This window comes from Daktulosphaira vitifoliae, unplaced genomic scaffold (assembly GCF_025091365.1).
Source record: "Daktulosphaira vitifoliae isolate Bord-2020 unplaced genomic scaffold, ASM2509136v1 Scaffold_3, whole genome shotgun sequence".
Classification (NCBI taxonomy): Eukaryota; Metazoa; Arthropoda; class Insecta; order Hemiptera; family Phylloxeridae; genus Daktulosphaira; species Daktulosphaira vitifoliae.
In genome coordinates, this window is record NW_026099574.1 from 22,225,310 (window position 1) to 22,249,499 (window position 24,190).

Sequence of the window (24,190 nt, forward strand, 5' to 3'; positions counted from 1 at the left end):
CTGAGCTCGTAGTTATTTTTATAAAAATAAAATCACCTCTTGTATTAAAAAGAGTATAATTCAAATTTGTTTTTCTGATCATCCTAAAAACCTTGAATACTGCAGTATAAATAACGATGTGTATTTTATAAACTACATCAGAATGTAATGCCCTGTTAATATTTTTTATCTCATGTGAAAACCAATTTTATAGATTTATTCTCTAGTGACAAAAACCGTTCCAAAACCAATAATACATTACTAACGATACAATATCAAATATTAATTAATAACAATAAAAAGATAAAATGTAATCTGTTACATGTTACACATTATCGATAGTAATATACAACGTGATAGTCAATAGAAAGTAGATAATTAAAAAAGCAAAATTAATATTTTTGATATAGAAAATTGTTATATTTTATTATTAATATAAACTTTGATTTTAATTTGTTTTCTTGGAAAATAATCAAAATATTATATGGTTATTATATTAGTTTAATTTTCTTTTTTAATTAAGAAAGGTATGTAATAAAATATAAAATAATAGTAATTCCATTTAAACACAATGACATCAGTACAAGCACCACTTGGTGCAAACGCACATCAGATATTGACGAAAAATAACACATGTGTTCACATAAAAGTTCAATATTTGTTAAATTGCAAATGATTTTTGAACCAACAGGTTTACAAGACAAAAGCAAAATTTAACTGAATTTTCAGCTTAATATTTTTAACCAAAGAATGTTTTAATTTAAAAATAAAATTATTTAAGCAATTATTTGTTTTTTTTTTAAACAATGTATTTTTTATACTACTATAATTTTTTTAATTAAAATGATGATTTTGTAAATAAATCTACATAAATAGCTCTAAAAACATAAATCTACACAATGTCTAAATTAGGATCGTTCAAAATTTTGTTACCTGAACTATTTAAGCCTAAAAAATATTATTTCTACTATCACCTTTTTTATTACTTGTTTCTCGCTTGTTTAATTAATTTTTTTTAAAGATTAGTATTATGATTTTTCATGTTTAATTATTAATTTTAATTATTGATTAGAATTGATATGTTTGAACTTTATTTAAAATATAAGTACACTGTTAAGTTAAATATTCATAATAAAGTAAATAAACTAAAATAATTGACGGAATTCTTGACTATAATCTGAAATAAAAAGCCATATTAAAAAAAAATAATAAATATTGTTATATACATAGGACAAATACAATCAAAGTGATCATTTCCAATTGCCAATTATGTCATTATTTCGATGTTTATTATTATTTTTTTGGCAAGTCAAAGGTTTTGTTTTCAGTTGTTGCAAAAACAAACATATTATCTGAATGTTATAAATATAACATTTATTACACATACCGAAACCATGCCACACCTCGAGGCAATGCAGCGACGCACACCTAAAGGACAACGTCGTTGTTGGACATTCAAAACTTTGTATAAATAAACTGACCTCTCGCCGAATAGAAAATGAAAAATAAACTATACCTCCTGAACGCCATTGTAGAAATCTTATACTTGGCCCAAGACACGCTATGAATGTGTGAGTGCGTACAAGTATAAACACATATATGTATTCACCCTGTTTTGTCAAAAATAGACTAGACTATTTACGGGCAGATTTCTCCAGCGGTAGAGACATATCTTACAATAAACATGTTTATTTTAATAAATTACAATATATCCATGTCATTGGATACCAAAACAGAATTTTGTTATGTATGCATTAGGTAAAATTAACTGGCTCATATTCGATTTAAAACGTTTGATTATTCACAATACATTATGAATAGTGAAATATTCTAACAAGAACTTGACCCTATCGATTATGATTTAATGTATTTTAAGTTTTTAAAGAAATCCATGGAAATTAACTTGCATTTAAACATGAAAATCAGTATTGACTATAAAGCAAATATAATTAAGGGTAAACATGTTTAAATGAAGTTTGAAAACAAATGAAGAAATATATGACTTATAAAAATATATTTAAACATACACAAGATTATTCATTATCTATGTCTTATGCAAGATCTTAAAATTATAAAACATTATAATTTTTTTTTCCAAAAGTTAATAGTATCTATCCTATGTTCTATAACATTCAATGAAAAAAAAATCTTTCTATTTCTCTTCTCTCCCCTTTTAAATAGCATCAACTAAGTTTTTTAAATGGAAACATATATGTTTAACTAGTTTGAAAATAATAAAACGTCCGGTCGTTAACAACTTTTTAACCAGTATTATGAAGTTATTACTAAAATTACTTGAGGTGATACACGGAGCTGTTTATTTTTATCTTTTAAGCATTTATCAACTGCACTACTACTTCTGTTCTAGTATAAAAGTGATCATATCTTTTGAATTATCATTTGAAAATGATAGAAAATAGGATACCATTAACTTCTGAAAAGAAAAAATTATAATATTTTAAATTAAAAAAAAACTGTATGAAGTACGGTTAATTGATTACTTTGTATAACTCAATGAAAATTTTAAGTAAAACATATAAATATTTAAAAAAACTATACATACTAATGTATTTTCATTAATTTCTTATATAGTTAATATTTTGGTCTATTTAAAATTTTTGAAATTAGACAAAATATCACTAAAATTTTTGTATTAGTCAAACATATTATTGAAATAAACTACATACATTTAATTGGATGAAAATTGCTACTCGTCTAATCGACCTGTGTAGAAAATAAAGATATTTTTTCAAACATGAACAATTTTTGGGAATCCATAATTAAAATGTTGAAAGTTATTAAATTAAACGTTAATTTTAACCAATTACAAAAATTCTATTTATGTAGGTCATGGGGCTGAAATGATCTGATATGACAACTGCGGCATAGTAAGCCTTGGACGAATTCCAATCAGCAGATACTAATTTACATTAACTACACTAACGGGTGGACGAAACTAAAGCGGTCGTTACTTTTAATAATCAACAGCAAAGCAATAATTAGACATGTATACATTCTTATAGAAGTATTCTGTAGAATCGATAGACCGCTGATAAACAATACCTATTTTGTCGTAAAACACGCACGGTTATCTAGAAAACTTCTTTACAACAGTGCACTACTTTTAGTATGCTAAATGAGTTGACCGTGATTTTTTTTTATATTTATAATTGTTCATTAATATTAAATCAGCCATACAACTATAAATAATGAATTTCTTGACGAACAAATAAAAAGAAAATGTTATTTTAATTAGCAATATTTTTGGTAATTTGAAACGTACGTCGTTAACAATATGGAATTCGTTTAGTTTGCTATTTTTGTGCATTGATCTTATATGACAGTTCTAAAACGACGATATTATATGATAGAAGAGTGCGAATAACGGCGACATGTGCACAACAGTCAAAAATAAACTTTACCGGCCGCATTTCTCCTACACGATATTTATATTTATAATTATTTGAAATTAAGTGTCAAATGCATTAGAATGATTATAATTTAACAATGTTGAGATATATATGTAATAGTAAAAAAATTAAAGCTATATAACAAATCATTTTATGTATCGTATGTCTAAGAAACTTTTACTTTGATCAATTCAATGTCTTCTTGAGCAAATATCCTATTAATAACTTAAGTAACAAAACAACAACAAATGAATATTTGTACAAAAATAGCTTATTTAACATTAATGTTAAAAATGTTTGTATAGAGAATTCCCTCTCTATAAATCTATCTTGTACAAATAGAGCCTTAAAATTTTAACACCAATATTAAAATAATAAATTTAATTATTAATTTAACATTTAAGCAGAATGATAGTCAAACTAAATTTTAGCAAATTTAAACAAGTAGCTCAAGAATTAAATAAAAAAATAATACAGAAACAGCGGTTAAAAATGTTATGGGTTCGTAACAAAATAGTTTTATCCTTATTGGATTGTTTAACATGAAAAAAACATTTATAAATACATACATTTAAGATAAAATCGTTCAGTACTCGTTTAATGAAATAGTAATTCACAACGAATACTGTAGCAAATATTTTGTTTGCTGAATTTCCTTATCTATAAATGTACACTTTATAACTCGCTAAAATTTTAAACACTTTTCTAAAAACTTTTAAGCTAAACAATTTACACACGTTCTGCGATACGACTTCAAGTATACAAAACTGATCATCATTCGGATCTAGTTTCCATTATAAAATATTCTGATGGAATAAGGTGATAAATTAATACAAATAAATGTAACTTGTAAAAAATTGATATAATACTTTGTTAAATGGCAAAATCGTTGAAATAAAACTAAAATTCCAAAGTCTTATAAGAAGTAATTAGTATGCTATTCATAGCAAAATATCTAATAAAATTAATATGTACTAACTTATAAATTTTAGATCTAAACATACTAATTGTGATATATGATTATTTAAATAGTGAAAAATTAATAGTTTAGTACGACTTTTTAGTTTTCAAATATTTTATATCGCCATAATATTCAATGTAATTGTCGTGTACACGTTTGCGATTAGATAAAATCAACACTTAAAAACCAATGGAAAATAGTTATTATTAAACGTGGGTTATTACTTGTTGCATTAAGACTGAATATTGTTAAATATTTTTAGCGCGTTCAAAAATTACAACTATGAAATAAGATGATAATATACACATTCGTCGGTATTAGTACTGAATTCGATCAAGTATACTTGAATTAGTCAACAATATTTTATTGACTAATATTTTTCAACGGCAAATGTGTGTATTTTAATAAAAAAACATATATTATATACGCTTTGTGTGTCGGATTTGAGTCAAGGCAAACTGTATTATTTCGATTATTTTTCGGCATGTATGAATATATATTAAACTGGATCGTTACCATAATAAAAAAATTGTAAATTAATAATGTTTTCACATTAAAAAATAAGTGTAAAAATGTTGTAAACAATTCATTTTTTAACGAAATAATCGTGAGGACTCGCAATTCAGACTGTCTGTTTAAAAAATACATTGACCTTGCTAACGACATTTGCGTGCGATTTCTTGTTTTATTTTCGTATCTCATAAACGGCCTGAAGTTTTTATCAAACTACTATTCCACTTGCAATCAACGATAGTTTTAATGCAACCAAAACGTTCGGATCGGATTCATAAGGCTGATGACCGAAAACAGGGACGTCGCAGTTAGTGTAACAAATCAATTAATTGAAATTGTTTTTTAAATACTTCTCTGGTAACTAAATACCACTTAAATTATGTTCTAATTTTTGTAAAATTCACTAATTATTTTAAAATTTCTCTGTAATTACTACAATATAATTTAGTTGAAGCATTTCAACGAAAGCAAAGTGTACAAATATTATAAATTATTAAAATGTATATAATAACATTTAATCAAGCTGGATCTTTAAGATATTTACAGTGCCTTGGGGTAGTTTTATTTGATACCCTATGAAATTTTTTGTCGAGAAAAAACTGTTTGACTACCTCACTGCTTAGATATCTCAGTTTTTAAAAACTTCGAAAATGCATTAACGCAAGAATATAAATTATAAATAAAATTATATACATGTACTCGAGTTTTATGGAGTTCATTAGATAAGTCGTCCTAAAGTCTCAGCAGCACTCTTTTAGTTACGCCCTGAAGCAAGTGCCCTGAGAAGACCCTAATGCAGACATTCCACTGCTTATATAGTGTGTTTTTTTTTTATTGTCAAGTTTTATAGGCAAACAAATTCAACTGTAAACGTTTATTAAAGGCTAATGCACGTGCAAAGAAGAAATCTATAAATCTAAATGATGCATACATACCAAAAACCATCATAAAGTAATAAAAGTTCAAAAATCAATTAAATTATTAAATGTCATTATTTTACAAACAATAATCGTTGAAGTTGAAAAGAAATATTTTATATTATATCATATGGCAGAATATTTTACTTCAAAATTATTATAAATGTTGTTTTGACTTAAATCGCGTATGACCTTAGATTTTACACTATTGTTTTAGTTCATTATAATAATACTAGTGAGTATATAATATACAAGACTGTTCTTGAAATCGCATATATAATTATTCTAACTAAATATATCAAAGTAACACGAAATGGTTCATTGTATTTTATGATGGGTTTTATTATTACTTGTTATCCATTATATTACATTTACAACGAAAAGCTCAATGTACAGTACATTAATAAAAAAAAAAAAAAAATAGATACAGTCAATATTAGAAAGTGGTATGAAGTTTTTTTTTGTTTTCTTTGAATAATACGATTTTTTCATTCAACTGTATTTTCTAAATGATCAAGTCGTACGTACGTTTTTGCTAATAGTCTTATATTCTAATATACGGGTATTTTTTTATCAATATGCTCATTGAGATATGGAATCTATGAAATAATTTTTACAACACTATAATTTACACAGTAACATTCATTCATCACGTGTAAGTTGGATGATTAAAAATTAAAGAAAGCGTTTATCTCTCTTTTATACTTGTGCATAAATTGGAGAGTGATAATAAGTTTTTAGATAATCATTAACCGTTTTTTAATATTTATTTATTTACTTTATAACAGTCGAAATAAAATTAAGGTTTTTGAAAAGTTCCAATTTTCTATTTTACTATAGTTCACTATATTAATCTTTTCAGTCTTATGGAGATTATTATTCAAGTTTTTTAGCACACCACATGCATACAGATTACCCATAAACATATGATAAGCTAATGAAAGATGTACGGCAGGCGTAAGTGTTTGTTACGAAACATGTCGGTCATTTCAAAATGAATTTCTTGCGGTTGAAAAATAATTTTTTATGATATACTTATTAATTATGCAATATACAGGCGAGAGATCAATTCGATTAAATTTTATATAAAATACGCGTTTCAATGCTTATCAAGGTTTAATAAAAAAAAGAGTATTTTGCAACTTGTACTTTTTTCAAGGAGGAATATTTGATATGCATTCCGGAAAGATCAGCGCCTTATATTTAGAGGGGAATTCAATCTCAATTTCTTTAAGAAAGGTCAGTCACAGGGATTATTCAATAGTGATGGTTTCAACAGAAATAGTATTTTAATTAGATAAAATATACAAGAATGTTGTCATATTATTATTATATGAAATTTTCAACGACTACGTTAATAGTGTTTAGCACACGTGGAGCAATGCAAATAATAAAAAATGCTGGCTACAATAAACCCCACAGAAAATCATCTGTTAGCATATGGTTCTTAATAATTGAATGTGATCGTAAAGAAAATCAGTAGCAAAAAATGGTCAGCATTTAAAAATCATCGTCCGCGATATAAGAGATTATCAAGCGAACCTGATGACCTTATTGTAGTCATTAAATAATCAATTTTTATATTAATAATACCGTTTAATAACACTTAATAATCAATTCATCGCAGTTGTCTATAACGTTGAAAGTCGCAGAGAATGCAAAAATAAATTTTAATTTCTTTTAGTTAAATAATGTACGAGACATTTTAAATATTAAAATAAGATGTTGGTTAACCTTTCAACTTTCATTTGATTTGCGAACACAAGGTCCTTTCTTTGTTAAGTGATTATTTTTGAAAATATAAACTTTATAATAGCAATAATAATTTCGGCTACAACATAAAAACTACTTTTTATAATATAAAACAATAATTAATCGAAAAGATGATGAGATATTATTTGAACCATCGTATTTTAATACACATGTTAATACTAATTTTACCGAATACTTTATAAATTACGCAAATTATGGACTCTAACCTGATTTTGAACTGCGTGATTGTATTATCATAAAAGAAAGGTAATTTACTTCTAAAATCTACTTACTTCACGTTATTTATTATCAGTCTGGAGCTTGCACTATTTACTATAAGTTACTTTGTATATCATCTATATTTTCGATATTAATTAAGTAATGAATTGATTACTAAAAAGATAAACTTTATCATAAATTAGTAAACTATATTAAAAGTTTGCGCTTAATAAAATATTATAACTAGTAATCAGAAGCTTCCCGGGATACGACAATAATAATAATAAGTCAAGTACAATCGTTTGATATCCGTGTAATACAATCTAAATAACTTCAAAAATGTTTTATTCGGTCAAGGATCTGCAGGTTTTATGCATACAATAAAACAACTATATAATTATCTATCGTTTGAATATTTATTATGTGGGAACTAGTAGACCAACGAAACAGTTAACCGAAAAGTTCTTTACCACATAATGTATACAACATTTTGCTTACTCAAATCATAGAGAATTTAAATATTTTGATTAACTTGGGACACAATATTATTGTTATCGGCGGTATACCAAATGGCACGCCCCGTGGGAAATTTTAGAATGTTTTAACGGAAGAAGATTACAGAAACGATTTAGTCGTTGACAAACGTGAAAATTATATAAATAATTAGATTTTAGGTTAAAAATAAAACAGTTTAAACAGGTGAAAAACAGTTAATAACATTCAAGAGAACAAGAAATTGTCACACTCTATTAAATCGACCAATTATATTTATTGGTGTCGATGGTAAATAATAACTTTACTGACAGAGCGTCATGGCGTTGCAATCGTACTGTTCAATATGTACATATGTTTGTTTGACATTTAAATTTTTGTATACGAGATTATTTTTTAAAAAACTAAAAGTAAAAAAGTTGAGATGTAATGTCATGATAAGACTTCGAAAGCGCTAAAAGCGGATACGTTTTTGTTATTATTTCGAACGTCTAAACTAGAGAAAGCAGCATATTGTCAACTATAATTTATGCGTTGATAACAAAAGGCAATTGTAAAGCGAAATTAGAAATGAAAATTATTTTAACATATTCGCTAAGTATTAAGTATTTAACGAAAACATCAAGAAGTAACAATTAAAAAAAATTTGAAATTAAAAACAAAATAGAATACACAATTTTAAATGGTCATATGAATTTCTAAATCAGCTATCCCTCCTTCAAATACAAAATTTAACACACTTATAAACTAAGACCTGAATTATTCTTACCAAAATAGTATTGATGTAAGTTTAATATTGTTCAAGTCGTCGTGTTGATCAATGTTATATTTCTGTCTAACACAATTCTTTGGCTTTAGGATTCCTAACTTTAGAATTCTGGAAAAATAAATTTTATTATGTCAAAAAAAAAAAATGATTTTTACATCATGTTATTAATCTACAGATTTTGATGAGAAGAACGCATTATAAATCACATTTATAATATAATTTAATATATTAATAAAATTATTTAAAGACTACAAATAAAATTTAATACATTTTAGATACACTATTATTTCATTCATAGCCATGTATCTAATTAATCGCGACAACTTCATGTAAATTTAAATGAAAACGTAAATTTATCTCGTTGAATAAAAATATTTGACACTTTTATTTATAGCTTCTACGATGTTCACAAAGTTTAGATAATTCTATTTAACCAATAATCTTATTTTTATGTTTATGGATTTTTCATATAATTTATTTCCATGGATAAAGTATTATTACTTTAATAAACTAAAAAAGCTTATGTTTGATAATTATGAATTATAAAAAAATTTTCATTTTAAAATTTCATAAATGGTTAATTTTTTTATTTAAAAAATAATAATATACTATTTAACAACTGTGTGGGAGGCGATTGCAGGAGACTGTTTTAAACATACGTTTAAGTTTTATAATTATCACTGGCTCACACATCACAACGACCCGTGACATTTTTTTCTTTTCGAGTGATATTTTTAAAATCTTACGGTTCTCAGAAGAATTTAGAACCGAAGTCTACGGTGTAACAAAACATATTTAAAACAACAAACGTCACGGGTAATATTCGGTACATCAATGCCGAGAAATTCGAGTTATAGTTACACCAACTTTGGATGATATAAATTTAAACACATGCAATTTTTACGAAACTCTTTATACCATGATATATCACGAGACATTTTTTCGATGACTGTAAATAAAGTACAGTAGAGTGTGAATACAAAACGGGAGCGGCTTGTAAATTATTTTTGCAGGGTTTTTGGCAATGTCATTTTAAACGACTTAAAATCGGCGCACGCGTATGCATTGCAATAAAAAGATACTATGTTGTTTGTACAGATAGTTATGTACTGCCATGGCCGTGTTATTATTTTTAGGTATAAGTATTTCGCTCCACGTGTTCATTAACCGACAACCTTTACCTGTGCCAAACGGACATACATAGTATGCTTCTAAGCGCATGCATTTTGATTGTTATTTTCAAATCAAATTACATTTATGTGTGAATTTCTCAACTACAGAAAATACGAATGTGATTATGAACATTTAAGTTTCGAATAGCCGTGATAATTATTTAAAAAATATATTATACACGTGAAAATATAATTTTGGATTCTAAAAATTTAAAACATTAAAATAAAAGAACCATTAAATCACAACTACATTTTTATTCGAAGAACTAAAATATTAAATGATTAGTTTGAGTCTGTTTGAACAGTGATATACTATAAAACAGCAACAAGACGTAGTTTATACATATAAAAAAATAACACTATCAGCATTTTATATATTGCTTATTTCGTAATCAAAAACTAAATATTCAATAATGTCACTTGAGAATTACACATATTATTTATATTACTCGTATGCATACAAGTTACCTTACTTAAATAAGAGATTTATTGAAACTGAATACTAGAATATATATAAAATAAATACTAATATGATGATTTCACAAAAAATGAATTACTTTATTGTGTGATTTGAATTGTTAATTATTGAACGAAAACCGAGAGGACAGCATATTATTTAAAGTCTTATAGTAATAAGTGAAGAAAAAAAAAACAAGTGAATGCTCATAAAATTATTTATTACTAATAATTATAAAATATTCTAATACAATTATTTTACTAAAGAAAATTGGAAAAAAATTGTTAGTGAAAATCAATCTATTTTAGATTTTTATAATTTTAAGTATTGACATAGATGAGATCAATTATTTCTATAGTAATTTTTGACAATTATATTTGAAATAATGTGGCACATAACCATTTGTAGTTAATTGAAGGTGGGTGAACAAAAGAACGATTAGAAGAAACCCACCTGAGTACCACTTATCATATTTAAAGACCGGTCAGTGGACTGAAAATAAATAGTTACCCATTTGTTTTAAAATTACTACACATAACTTATTACAACAATAGTACTAATTAGCATATTATTTATTCAAATAAATGTATAATAACTAACAATGATCAACTGTTTATATTGCACTGAACTATTTATTAATTATTGATTATATCGAGATGTCCTTTTATCCACAATTGTTTTTAAATTAACGCCGATTAATACTTGAATACAATTGATAAAAGATCGTTTGTATCTTATTTGAAAAGATAAAAGAGCAAACATGAGTCTATTGAATGATATAGGAAATAATTGGAAGTAATTTTGTGTCTAGATTGATTTCTGCGTTAGCCTAAATACTTCAATTTTCTTTAATAAAATTCATTGAGCATTCAATAAAATAAATCTATTCTATAAATCTGGAATAAGAATTTTATCAGAATAAAATCTGGTTCTTAATTTTGTATTGATGATAAAAATAATAAGCGTTGAATCGAGTATATACAGTTTTTATGGGTATCCCCATTGTTATCCTAAGATCAAATAGTAAGGAATCTATTTATTTATTTATTTATAAAGATCATATAATATAAATTATCGATATTAATCATTAATTTGAATAGTAGAATACACTTTTGAATTGTTGTATATAGTTTTGATGTAAAGCTTAATCAAATATATTGTTTTAACTGTAATGTGCCTTTTTTTATGTCTGTTCAAGAAAATTCTTAGCTCTCACCATACCGATTTTATTAGTTTATACATTAAAAGAACCCGTTTTTAATCTAGTTGAACTTAAAAGTAATAAATAAAAACTTAAAATAAATAAGAACTTAAAAATTATAAATTTTCTTTTGTCATACAATTTATAAAAAATCTAAGTACAGGAAAGGTTTGAAAGAGACCATCAACGGAAGTAAATTTTTTTTTCCAAATTTTGAAAATATTTCCCAACGTCTGATAACCTTTATCAAATTAAAGCTCTTGATGCCATTTAAAATAAAATTTTTGTTCATATTTTGAACAAAAATTCGTCCCGACGATTGTTTTACAAAAAAATAAAAATTGGCTCTCAAAGTAAAAACTTCGCATTATTTACAAAAAATTACTTTAATATTTTAGTGTAATTTTATAAATAATTATGAAAATGATACTCATCGAAGCCTTTTTTATGATAGCAATGCTAATTATTGTCAGATATCATTTATACTCATCTCCACTATGCTAGGTTTTTAATTTTATTTCAGTTTATTAGCGGAAAACATTTTTTTAAATATAATTGACTAAAGTTTTATTTAATGTCAAACAAATGATTAACTTTCTGATTAATTTTATTTATTCATTAGGTAATTCGAAATATTGTAAATGTGTACAAATACAATATATGAGGCGTATAGTTTTAAAACCAGCTAAAACCATTTTTTGAAAATTTTCAGGAACAACAAAATAAGATAATGAGTTTAAGATTTAACTCAAAGATTTTTTAATATATATGATATTAAAGCTTGGAAGTATAAACACATTGTGTGTGAATATTTACTTTAACAAAATATTTTTACAAAAGTTATTTAGTTTTATAATTTACATATAACTGGTTTTCTTGCCAATTTCATCAGATGGCTGGTTTTGAAATTGACTATGTGATATAGGCAGTTTTGAAACAAATATTGAAATACAAACTAAATATTATATTTTTTACTGCACTCTTTAATCAATATAAAAACTTTACTTTTAAATTTAAATACATAAAAATATTAATCAGTATTAATATTGTAGCATAAAATATAATCATAATCAACTATTATTTTACCGCGTAAAAAAAATGTAATTGATTATGGATTGTTTTGAAATTGACATTGTTAGATGGGTGATTTTGAAACCAACCATATTTTTCCATGATTAATATAAACCAGTTATAGCCTGTTTTTAAGTACAATACTTTTACAGGACATTTAGTACAGTGTGACCATTTAGAAAATATAAAAAAATCGTTTTAAAAAAATTCACTTATAGCTGGTTTTGAAACTATACGCCTCATTTGATGATACAACGTGTTATCATGTATCACGAGAGAATGTTCAAATCGATTGTGTACTGAGACACGCAGGTTGCGATCTAACGTACACAAACAATACACACACTCTAACGCCCACGCGAAAATCCTCTCCGTAAATTTTAAGGGTATTCAACGATGTATTTATCTAGGTCAAACTACCACGTCGGCACTCTGCCTATCGATTCCTCAAGCCAACACAGTAGTAATACAACTAAGCGCTCGTTTATCAGAAATGGCAACGCTACCGAACCCCTAGTTTTTAAGTGCCCTAGGTCTTTATAATTATCATAGTTTTTGGGTCCAAACAAAAAACATTCATAATTCAGTAACTAATACACCAATGTCCTCTATAATTACTCTTTTTATTTTTAAAAACTCCCAGTGAGAAGTGATATATTCGAAATTATTATACAAAGAAAAGTTCTGAGCATTCCAATTTTGTTTAAAATTATTTTGAACAAATTGTATTTACAACATCTTACAGATAAACTTTAAAACAATCAAATACTTTTTTGTCCTGTGCAAAAAAAGTAAAAATAAACACGATGTATACAATTTACAATATAATAGTTTTAAATGCTAAAATCTATGGTGTTTCGATACACTAGTAATAGGCATATAGTAATACTATATTTTACTATTATTTTTAATTTGTATTATTATTATACTCGTTCATTAATTTAAATAAAAATAACCGAAAAATAGTTTCAATAGCAATAATTAATTTCTTTGAGTGTTCTAGAACGCGTGATGTCTAATCAGTTTAATTAAAACACACTTTTTAGTGAAGTTGTTGACTGGTTACTATTTAAACAAAGGTGTTAAGAGCTATATGCACTTATACTCTTCCATATACGAAGCGTTATAGACAAATTGATGCACACACATAACTTTTGTTTTTAGGTTAACTGGAAATTAAACATTAAGGTAATACACTTAAAAGGACTGTTTATTACTTAGTTTTAAAAATTAATGAACAAGTTAAATTATAGGGCTAAGTGAATTATCAGTAAATAATCATTAATAAGTATTACGTCAAAAAAATTATGTCTTTAAGATATTAACTTTTTTATAAGCTATTGATGCATAAAAAAAATTGAGATTTAAACTGTAAGTTATCGATCATTTGGACGCATGTCCTAAACAATCTTTCCAGTTAGAATGTTGTATTTGTTTTTACGACTTCTTTTAAAATGATATCGAGGGAAATAACGTTCATTAAAAAAATATATATTTAGTATATGCAGCAGCAATAACTGAATATCAATAAATAGTACCCATTGATATAGCCTTGCCTACAATAATCATAATCAATAATTAATTAACCACAATTGTAGTATGTATTATCAAGTCGAAGAGTACATTTCAAGCATATTTTGAAAAATTTCAAAAGTTGTCTTTGTAAATTTTGCGCTGGCATAATATAATGCCTAATCCAAAAGGATGGAATGTTATACTAACAATATGGTTTTATCTGACAAGTCGACTGAACGATTCTCCAAATGTAACAATGCGGTGGCGTGCGTATATGCAAGTACAACAAAGTGTACCTATGGATGCGTTATCTACTCAGTTACTCACTGATAATGAGATTTCCATGTTATTAAAATTTCGTGTTGACGCACAGTTATATAATAATGAAAAACAACGAATTTCCTACAAAAGACAGTCATCCACTAATTAAGGCAATATTAAAATGTTAATTATCAAAACAGATCTAAGTAAAACTTGACCATTAAAACTAGTCTTAATTTAGTTTATATTTAACAAAAAAACTCGGCGAAATTTGTGAAAACGTCGTTAATTTACAATCGGTACCACAATGAGGATTACTCTACATGTCCTTCGATATGGACTGTTTATTATTACAGGTTTTTGTTATAACCTTCGCTATGCTTGTTATCTTATTAAACTGGTAATTTAAGTATAGGATAAAAAGAAATTGACATATTAAACTATGTTAACAAATTAGTTTAGATTGAATTTTTAGTAGCTTAATAAATAGGGTTTAATCTTAATGTGATATATCTATAAAACTTTTTTTTTAATTCCTGTGAAAAAATCTTGACCATTTAATTTCAAAAACCCTATTCTTATCCTGCTATTTGAAATCTCTAGGCATTTATCCAAATAAAAAATCATATTATGGTGAAACAACATCGGTTTTAATCTTACTGTTACATGAGATCAAAGGTCGGACTAATGTCAAATCCAAATAATTTAGTTGATATCATAATTCGTGTTAAAATTAAAGGAGCTTTGAGTGTATTTGGATGAGTTATTGTCTCCAATGTAATTATATAATCTAGTTTTTGACTTTGGATAAATCAGAAAATATCTACCGCAAAAAATATTTTTGCAAGAGTTTTAATTTTGATGAATAAAAATTTAATAATTTTATTGTGTAACAACAATTTATTTAAGTCATTATTTTATTTTTGCGTACTGTAACGTTAATAAATGTTAAACACTTGTGCAGCTGCAAAGTAGGTTAGAATCACTACTCCCAGCTGGATATATGTTAAACTCTACGTATATATTATAATACATGTGTCAAGCTATTGAACTTAATTTTTTTTAATGCATCATTTTATAAGACATTATTTAGAGTGATAAATTAACAAAATTAAAGAAATATTGCTTATAGTCATACTAACAATATTTTTTGAAGTGAAATCTGATAGCCCTAATTATACATGTATCTGTACAAAATCGCCTTTGTGTTATCATCATTTTATGATTTCAATATTACTATTCGGATATTAAAGTTTTCAAAGATTTTAAACAAATTATTATATTATAAACGTAATATCATAAAAGCACAGGTTCATAAGCGTTATCTGTGGGACCAAAGGGATTAGCCCTTCTAATTATACCACAGCCACACAATAATTTTAAATTATAGTTATAAATTATAACCATACCTTATTAATATTGTAAATTATTATAATAATAGCAGGTTTTTAAATATGTTTTTAACTTAAAAGGAACAAGTATCTGGAGCAAATTCATATTTTAGGGAGAGATCGAATTTCATTTAAAAAGAAATATTCTCAACACTAATTATGTTGCGAGTAAAATGCTTAAATATGTTTTTCACTTTTAAAAACTGTTAATCGACTTTTGTATACATTTTTAGATAATTGATTAAAATATTTTATTTATATAAATCAAATAGGAATTTGAGATCAATTTCAATATCAATATTATTGGTATACGGTGCATGTCAATCGAATTAATCTGTGAAATGTTATGATAACTACCATCAAAATATATGATTTTTTTTTAAATAAAAATAAAATTAATTTTATATGAATTGCTAATAAAAATAGATTTAAGGTTAACACCTACCTTCCAAAATTAATTTTTAGCTACGTCTAGAGTAGTTTGACAAAACAAAGTAAAGACAATAAATATGATAACAAATTAACTGAAATAACATTTTTTTGTACAAAACAATATTGTCTTATAATAACATTTTAACCAAATCGAAAGAATTAATTATTTAAACTCTATATATGGCGACAGTAAACATTAAAGTAGAAAACAACAAAAGCAAAAAAAATCTTTTTGATGTTTAAAGTATTAAGTACAATTATACTTCTATCATATCATAAGAAATTCAAATTTGGCAATGATCAGTTAAATTCAATATAAAATCATCATTATGATTATAATTTTTTGAATAATAATAAAAAAGAAAGCGAATTTTTAATAATTTGCACTTTATAATCAAAAGGTTGCAAGATTACAACGTCACATCCCGTTTAATTATTTAAACAATTGATTGGCCATGTTCAAATAACAGTTTTATTTTAATTAATTAACATGAAACACATATACATATGTGCATATAAATGATTATTCGTACGCTTCATTAGGATTATTATCAAATAACTATTTTTCAACAACTGATGATATTTAGCGACAAATCGCCAAATTGAATGCTATTTCGCATTTAATTTCATATTTGAATTTAATTAAAAGGTTGCATCTTTCCTTTGACTAGTTGGCCTATTTTTTTTTTATTTGTGTATGATATAAATTAACCATTAAAAAAAACAATTGCTGAATTCCACGGGAACATGTCCTTTAACGGTCGGTAATTCGCCCAAGGTGAAATTTTATGAACACATCGTATTTCTCCTTCTGCTATTTCCCCTAAAAATTACCGATTTGTTTGTCTTCATTCGTTTAAGGAAAGTAATCGATTTCCAATGCGAATGGTTGTTTAAATTAATTAAATAATTAACAATAGTAGACAAACTTAAGGTTGTTTCATATTATATGACTCAATACAATGAAGGTGAAAGTTATACTTTATTATTTGTCTTCTTTTGCTGACAAATGATATTATTGATACACGGATATGATTAATAAACAAAGATAATAATTATATTGTTATTATAAATGTTTAAATTAAACGATCAAAATTATACAGGACCCTTTGGAAATTATTTTTCTTATACGGTCGTTGTCTTATTTTCACTATAGATCTTAGTGATGAACTAAGTAATAAATTGTATTTTTTACTGTTGTTGCGTACATAGTAATATTTGAGAATCCCTGGTCGATAACGAAAAAATGTATGATAATTACCGCGGCTGCCTATCTGAAGTAAATAAACTGTTTAGAAATCTCATATGATTTAATATTTAACACCGTCAATATATGATCAATTCCAGAAAGGCCTAATACTATAAAAATAATTAAAAAATAATTATTATTGTTCCGCAGAATGCCGCAATATTAATTTGTTTACGACAGCGATGGTTAATTATACGTCTGTAATACTATTATTGTTATTTTGCATGTATGTATACTTGTTTCCGGCAAACCAATCGAAAACTATAAACGGTTAATCGCTATTTGTCATTGCACAACGTATAGCGTTTCAAAAGTAATTACACGGAAACACACGCACTTATTCAATGCGTTTCCGAGCAATTTTGTAGTAATAAGAAGAATATAATAATAACACAAAAATAGTAGTTTTAAAACGAATAAAGTACGCGACCTTCTTTTCACAATAAATATTTTTATTTGCGTAATTAATTGTCTTAGGACACTGATGAGTAAAAATAAAAAATATTGGTTCTAATATTCAAATACATGATGGAAATCAGAGACTTAAAATACTTACCAAAAACGTCGTTTGAAATCCCGTTTTGGAACCTATTTGTTCTCGTCCAATAATAAAAAACTGATATTTACTTCGATATTTATTATTGTTAATACTTTTTAAAATGGATTCCGCTTTTTTTAAAGATAAAAAAAAATCATAAAATTTAAAATAATATCAATAACTAATAAAGTGAAATCAGCTGAGTTAGATTTTGAAAACAACGTTCAACGTGTAAGTTTTTTCAAATCCACGTTTAAAATAATCACCTGACGTGCGTATAAAAAAACTTTCTTATTAACAACTAAAGGAACAGCAGAACGGCAGAGCGTACGGAACGCGTGTGACAGACCGAATGCCAAGCGACCCGGCCGGTCGCCACAGCGAGCGCCGCTGTTCGGGGATACGTCCAATATGATGATTGACGTCACGAACGCGGTCTACGTCACAAACAGTAGCACCGTTGCTAGGGGGTTCTGACGTCATGAGGGTTTTATGTGTAGGCGAATACACACACGCAAATTTTGCACATAAACAAAAGGGTCCGGGGATGGAAATGTATTTTCTTAGCTATAGTAATAATACAATAAATATACCGTGTTTCGTCGAAACAACTTTCAGGGCTTTCACACGCTACAACGGCTGTTTCCCATTTGCCAATCAGAACCGTTTTCGGCAGGGTAACTTTATTTCGAAGAGGTGGTGAGGCAGTTCTAGAAAAATCCTCCCGTCGAGATGCAACAATCGAGTTCATCACAAGAGTTTTGTGTACGTCCCGTAAAGAATATATCCTATGACGTCAAATGTTTTCCCGTGGAAGCTTTATTAACAGTACAGCTCACAGGACCGTTTTTATCAATTTTTAGGCGGGTCGAGTTTAATAATTATTTATTGTTTACACTAAATGACGTATCATAATTAAATCACATTAAAAATATTTGTTTAACAAATTAATATTTGTACATATACTATTTAAAAATATAAAAGTGCCAATTGATTGATTGTTTTCTGTGTATTTTATAAACATTTCAGGTTCATAACTTGATGATTAAAATCTAAAAAGAAAAACGATTGCGTAATTGAGATGGGATAATTTGCATTAATTATTTCTACTAAAGAATCTTTTTTGACTTATCATCAATTGAAAAAAAGATTAACGGGTACAGGGTTACAATTCACTAGAAGTTTTATAATATATTTTAAAAAACTAATTATCATAAAATTTCTGAATAGGTAGATTCAAAAATTCAAATTAAAAACAAAATTAATTGTACAAACTCGTTTTTAGTAGAGAAAATTTTATGTAAAGGTGCTTCTGTCAAGAACCTTTTAGTTCTCTTTTATTGCACTAATGTATGGCCGTATCATCGTTGGACAAAAAAAAGATTTTTCTATTTTGAACAAGATCAATTTTATGTATTGGAAGCAAAAATCTTCAATTAAGCTTTTCTTACAGTAAATGTGTCTACATGTATTAAAATTAATTGTAAAAAAAATATTACTTTTATTATATAATTTAGCTATAGTGTTGTGATAAAAAATTATTTACATAGTATTAATACAATTTTTTTCTACATTTAAAGTATTAATGAAAACTTTTATTATGTAGGTAAACTGTCTGCTTTATTCAATACATTTTTATTTTAAATTCATTGTTTCACCTTAGTGACCTATTAACCCACCACGTATACTTTCCCACTTGTTGTTTGTATTTGTGACTTGATTATTACTTCTATTTAGAATAACGCAACAACTAAGAGTTTACGAGCAATCTATTTTGAGAGTAAATCATTTTATTAATTATTTTATTTTAATTAATTTGTATAAGGCATCTCGCATATATTTAACAAAAGTATTTTAACTTTGATTAAGTTAATAAGATTTAACTATTTTCAAACACGATTACAGATTAAAAACATCGAATAACTTATTAATCTCAATAATGATTGTAGTACTTGTTTTTTATTGAATTATAACAATTTATGATTCTGAAAATACTATTAGCTGAAGTAGGGTAGCAAGGGTGAATTTAGACCTATATGAACCTCACCTATAGAAAATATCGATAATATAAAAAAGAATGAGCAAAACAAAACCAGAAAAGCTTTATTTCACTAATCATGTCAGACCTGTAATATTTATAATTAAGTTCATTAGCCCTAAGGCGTTTACCTCTTCTTTAATCGGGTATTGGTGCATAGCGAGAAGGTATTGTCTTAAGAATATCTTTTTTTATGTGTCTGTCCATATAAATACGCTGAATATGGTACCAATACTCAACGATACATTAAAAGATCACAAATCGTATCTAATTGTATTTATTAGCGCCATAGTTTGAAATAATCCTCTCAATTACCATAATAAAGAGAAATATGCCAAAAAATTACAATTTTTATGAAACCGTCAATTTTGATATTATTTATTTTCATTTTATATTGTCCAAAAATGATGTAATTTCCGGTAAAAATTGGGGATTTTGAAAATTTTAAGAATAACCTTATCCTTTTTCCACTGCCTTCATCACCACAATTAATATTATATGAGATCAATATTTACTAAATATTTCCTAAACAACTTTTCTTTTTTAGTAAATTTATAGCAAAAAAACTCAGCACAAATAGAATGCGGCATAATTGGACTAAGTATAGATGTATAGACAATAATTAACATAATTTTTATTAAAAACGCTTGGATGCAAATCTGTTAATTTTTTTGTAAAAATAGTTGCAACTTAAAGTCAAATAACTCATAGAAAAAATATCGTCGAAACGCTTTCCATTACAATCATTAAGTACGTTTAAAGTTTTTAATTTAGTATACCTTTCAGTTTTTCAAACGTCTCGGAAAACTTAAAAGGAAATAAAGTAATATTTTTTTAAATAATGCTTTACTTTGAGAGCTAATTTTTTTTTTTGTAAAACAATCGTCAGAACGAATTTGTTTTCATATTTTAGTTGACATAAATAGCTTTAATTTGATATAGGACAGTGGTTATCAGACGTTGGGAAACAAAAAATAAAATTACTTCTGTGAGTGGTCTCTTCCAAACCTTTTCTGTACTTAAATTTTTAATAAATAGTTACAAATGAAAGTTTTTTATTTTTACACATATGCTATTTATATTTCATTAGGATCAGCAGTTTTTTAAGTTATAGCATATGTAAAATACATAAAAAATTATGAAAATGCCATTTTTTATAGTAACATAATTTTGAAAACATTTTATTTTAATTTATAAAATTGAGGGGTTTAAATTAAATTGTTGGCACTTAAAAGTTCAACTAGATTAAAATCGGGTTCTTTTAATGTATAAACTAATAAAATAAGTATAGTGAGAGCTGAGAATTTTCTTGAAAAGACATAAAAAAAGGCACATCACAATAAAAACAATATCTTTTATTAAGCTTCACATCAAAACTAAAAATAATATCTAGCATAACTACTACAGTAAAATAAAAATTTTAAATAGATCCTATATTCTTCAAAATAGTGTCAATTTAAATATTATTAAATATACTATAAGATTAAAAAATATAAATGTCCAGACCATTTGTTTTTTATGATTTATTAGGTGTAAACGCATCAATTGCTTAATATCCGTAAAATTTTGGCAAATTTTTTCATTTTAGAAAAACATTTTATGAATACACAAATCTCAATAAAATTTATATTATTAATATTCAAGGCAAATTGATTTGAAGTTATAAAAATTTAATTAAAACCCTCAGTATAAAAACCTATTGAAAGCATCAATAAACGAATACAATATATTGTTTTGTATTCAAATTAAAATAATGGTCTGAATCATCTGTGTCCGTTAATCAAGTTTCTTTCTTTAATTGGTGATTAAAGTCAAAATTTGTTAAATTTTTCAATTTTATATTTTTATTAACAATTGCTCTATAGGATTTTAATCTATACTATAGTTTCCTATTATTCCGGATCTCTGCTAACTTGGTCGTAGCAGTAGTTATTTTTTTTTGAGAAACCACAAGTTCAAGAATTAAATAAAAGAATATTTAATTAAAAAATTACAATTGTACGAATTGTTCACTGAAAAATTATCGTATTTTTTAAATAATTATTACTTCCAAATTTAAGGACTTTTTCATATACATTGTAAACAAATTTATTCGACAGTAAATAATATAGGTGTGTTAAGCTAGCACTTACATAGAGGGATTTCGGAAAAAAATTATGCAGTATTATGTTACCCTGGCACTTGATAATATTTTACTCTGTTTTAGGAGTAAGGAATGCTATACAAAAAAACTTTTTCCTTGTACAAAATTGTGCACAATACTGTATAATTTTTTTTTTAAATCCCACTATGTGAGCTCTAGGTACATATCTAAAAAATGTCAAAACTTTTCATAGATTTTAATGAAATGAGTAACATAATAGTTTTGTTTAGTTCAGTGAATCTAGAAAAATAAAAAACATAGTTTACCTTACGATATTCTTGAGTGTATACTACTACTAGCACTCATACTACTTAATGTTCCTAAAGGTTATGAAGGTGAAACATTTTGGTAATCAATGAATATGCGCACAATTATCAGTTGTTACTAAACTAAAAACTGTCACAATAATCGTATTCTGGCAACATTTAATACATATATGCCGTATAACGTATATGTCTATTGTTTTACTAGTTTCAACAATATACATTTTCATTAATTACCAATTCAAATTAGACTTTATAAAGTAATTTTAGAAATGGTAGTTAGTATAGAAGATACACTTTAATCAAATCAAATTTACTTGTTTATTCATCACTCCAACGCTAATATTTTAAAATATACACGATAAAAATGAGCAGTTCGTATAGTTATTATGAAATGTTATATAGATATTTGAAAAGATAATTAGTAAGAAATTTTTGTTGACTTTATCATGCGCATTATTTAAAGCGAGTATTCCTTTTCTTAAAAATAAAATTAGTCCCCCAAAAATTTCGCGAAAATATTAAATAAACATATTTCAAGGAAGGGATAAAATAAAATTTTCTTTTAACTCCACTTATGGTCTTCAATTATTTTTTATGTTTTAATTATTTATAATTATTAAATAAAAGCAGACAATCAACTAACATAAACTTCTATCGTTAGTTAGGCAGCTTCATACAGAAAAAAATTACGGTTAGAATAACCATATAAATATTAATAAAAGAACAACTACAATTAAGACAGTTAGAATAACGATTAATTGAATATTATATTTGGTTAACCCAACTATTTCTTTAGTTATTCCAACTGTTTTTGTTAGAGTTGTCATCATATTAATCGTTAATTTTTTCTATGCACTATTGGAACATAGAATTGACACTACTAAGCTATTTAATTTAACTACTCAATTTTAAATTGCTAAGTAAAGACATAACTAATTCTTTATAGATTTAAATAAATTCATATTTTAATATGGTTATTTATTTATTAAGCGTTTGACCTGAGTATGGTTACACGAAAAAAAAAAATACGGTTAGAATAACCATATAAATGGTTAATATAGTGACTAATACAATTGAAGCCGATGGAATTATTTAATATTGGGTTAACCCAAACATTTATTTTTTAATTTAAAAATTAATTTATATCAATATATATTTTATTAGAGACAAATAATAAAATATACATTTAACGTAGTCAAAACTGTAAAAAATATTTATTTTTTTTTTGTATTGCTTTTCCAGGCCCATTAAAAGCAAACTCCTCCAAAAGAGAGGTTTCTTTTCCACTGGTACTCCGTTTTGTCCATCGTAGGAGAGTGGAGTGAATGCTCCAATTACCGAACTTATCTTTTGCTCTGCAAATGAAGCCGCCCCTGAACCAGTTTCGAACCCGAGGAAGTTCGTGTCAAGCACTACCGCGTTACCGACTCGGTCACACAATAAT

At 26.0% G+C, this 24,190-nt stretch overlaps 1 protein-coding gene across 5 annotated transcripts in view; it reads right to left on the reverse strand.

Moving 5' to 3' along the window:
• The window catches only part of LOC126901923 (protein Tob1-like), a 29,894-nt gene extending 11,232 nt beyond the window's left edge, over positions 1 to 18,662 (reverse strand). Inside the window, exons 1-3 of one of the 5 annotated variants that reach the window (XM_050678861.1) lie at positions 18,318 to 18,662; positions 9,013 to 9,120; positions 2,275 to 2,413 (exon numbers count right to left, since the gene is read on the reverse strand). The gene's annotated coding sequence lies outside the window, so the exon portion shown is untranslated. Of the gene's footprint in view, positions 1 to 2,265; positions 2,414 to 9,012; positions 9,121 to 18,317 lie in introns of all 5 variants that reach the window. The other 4 variants (XM_050678863.1, XM_050678864.1, XM_050678860.1 and 1 more) reach the window with 4 other exon arrangements.
• Positions 18,663 to 24,190: the final 5,528 nt, after the last annotated feature.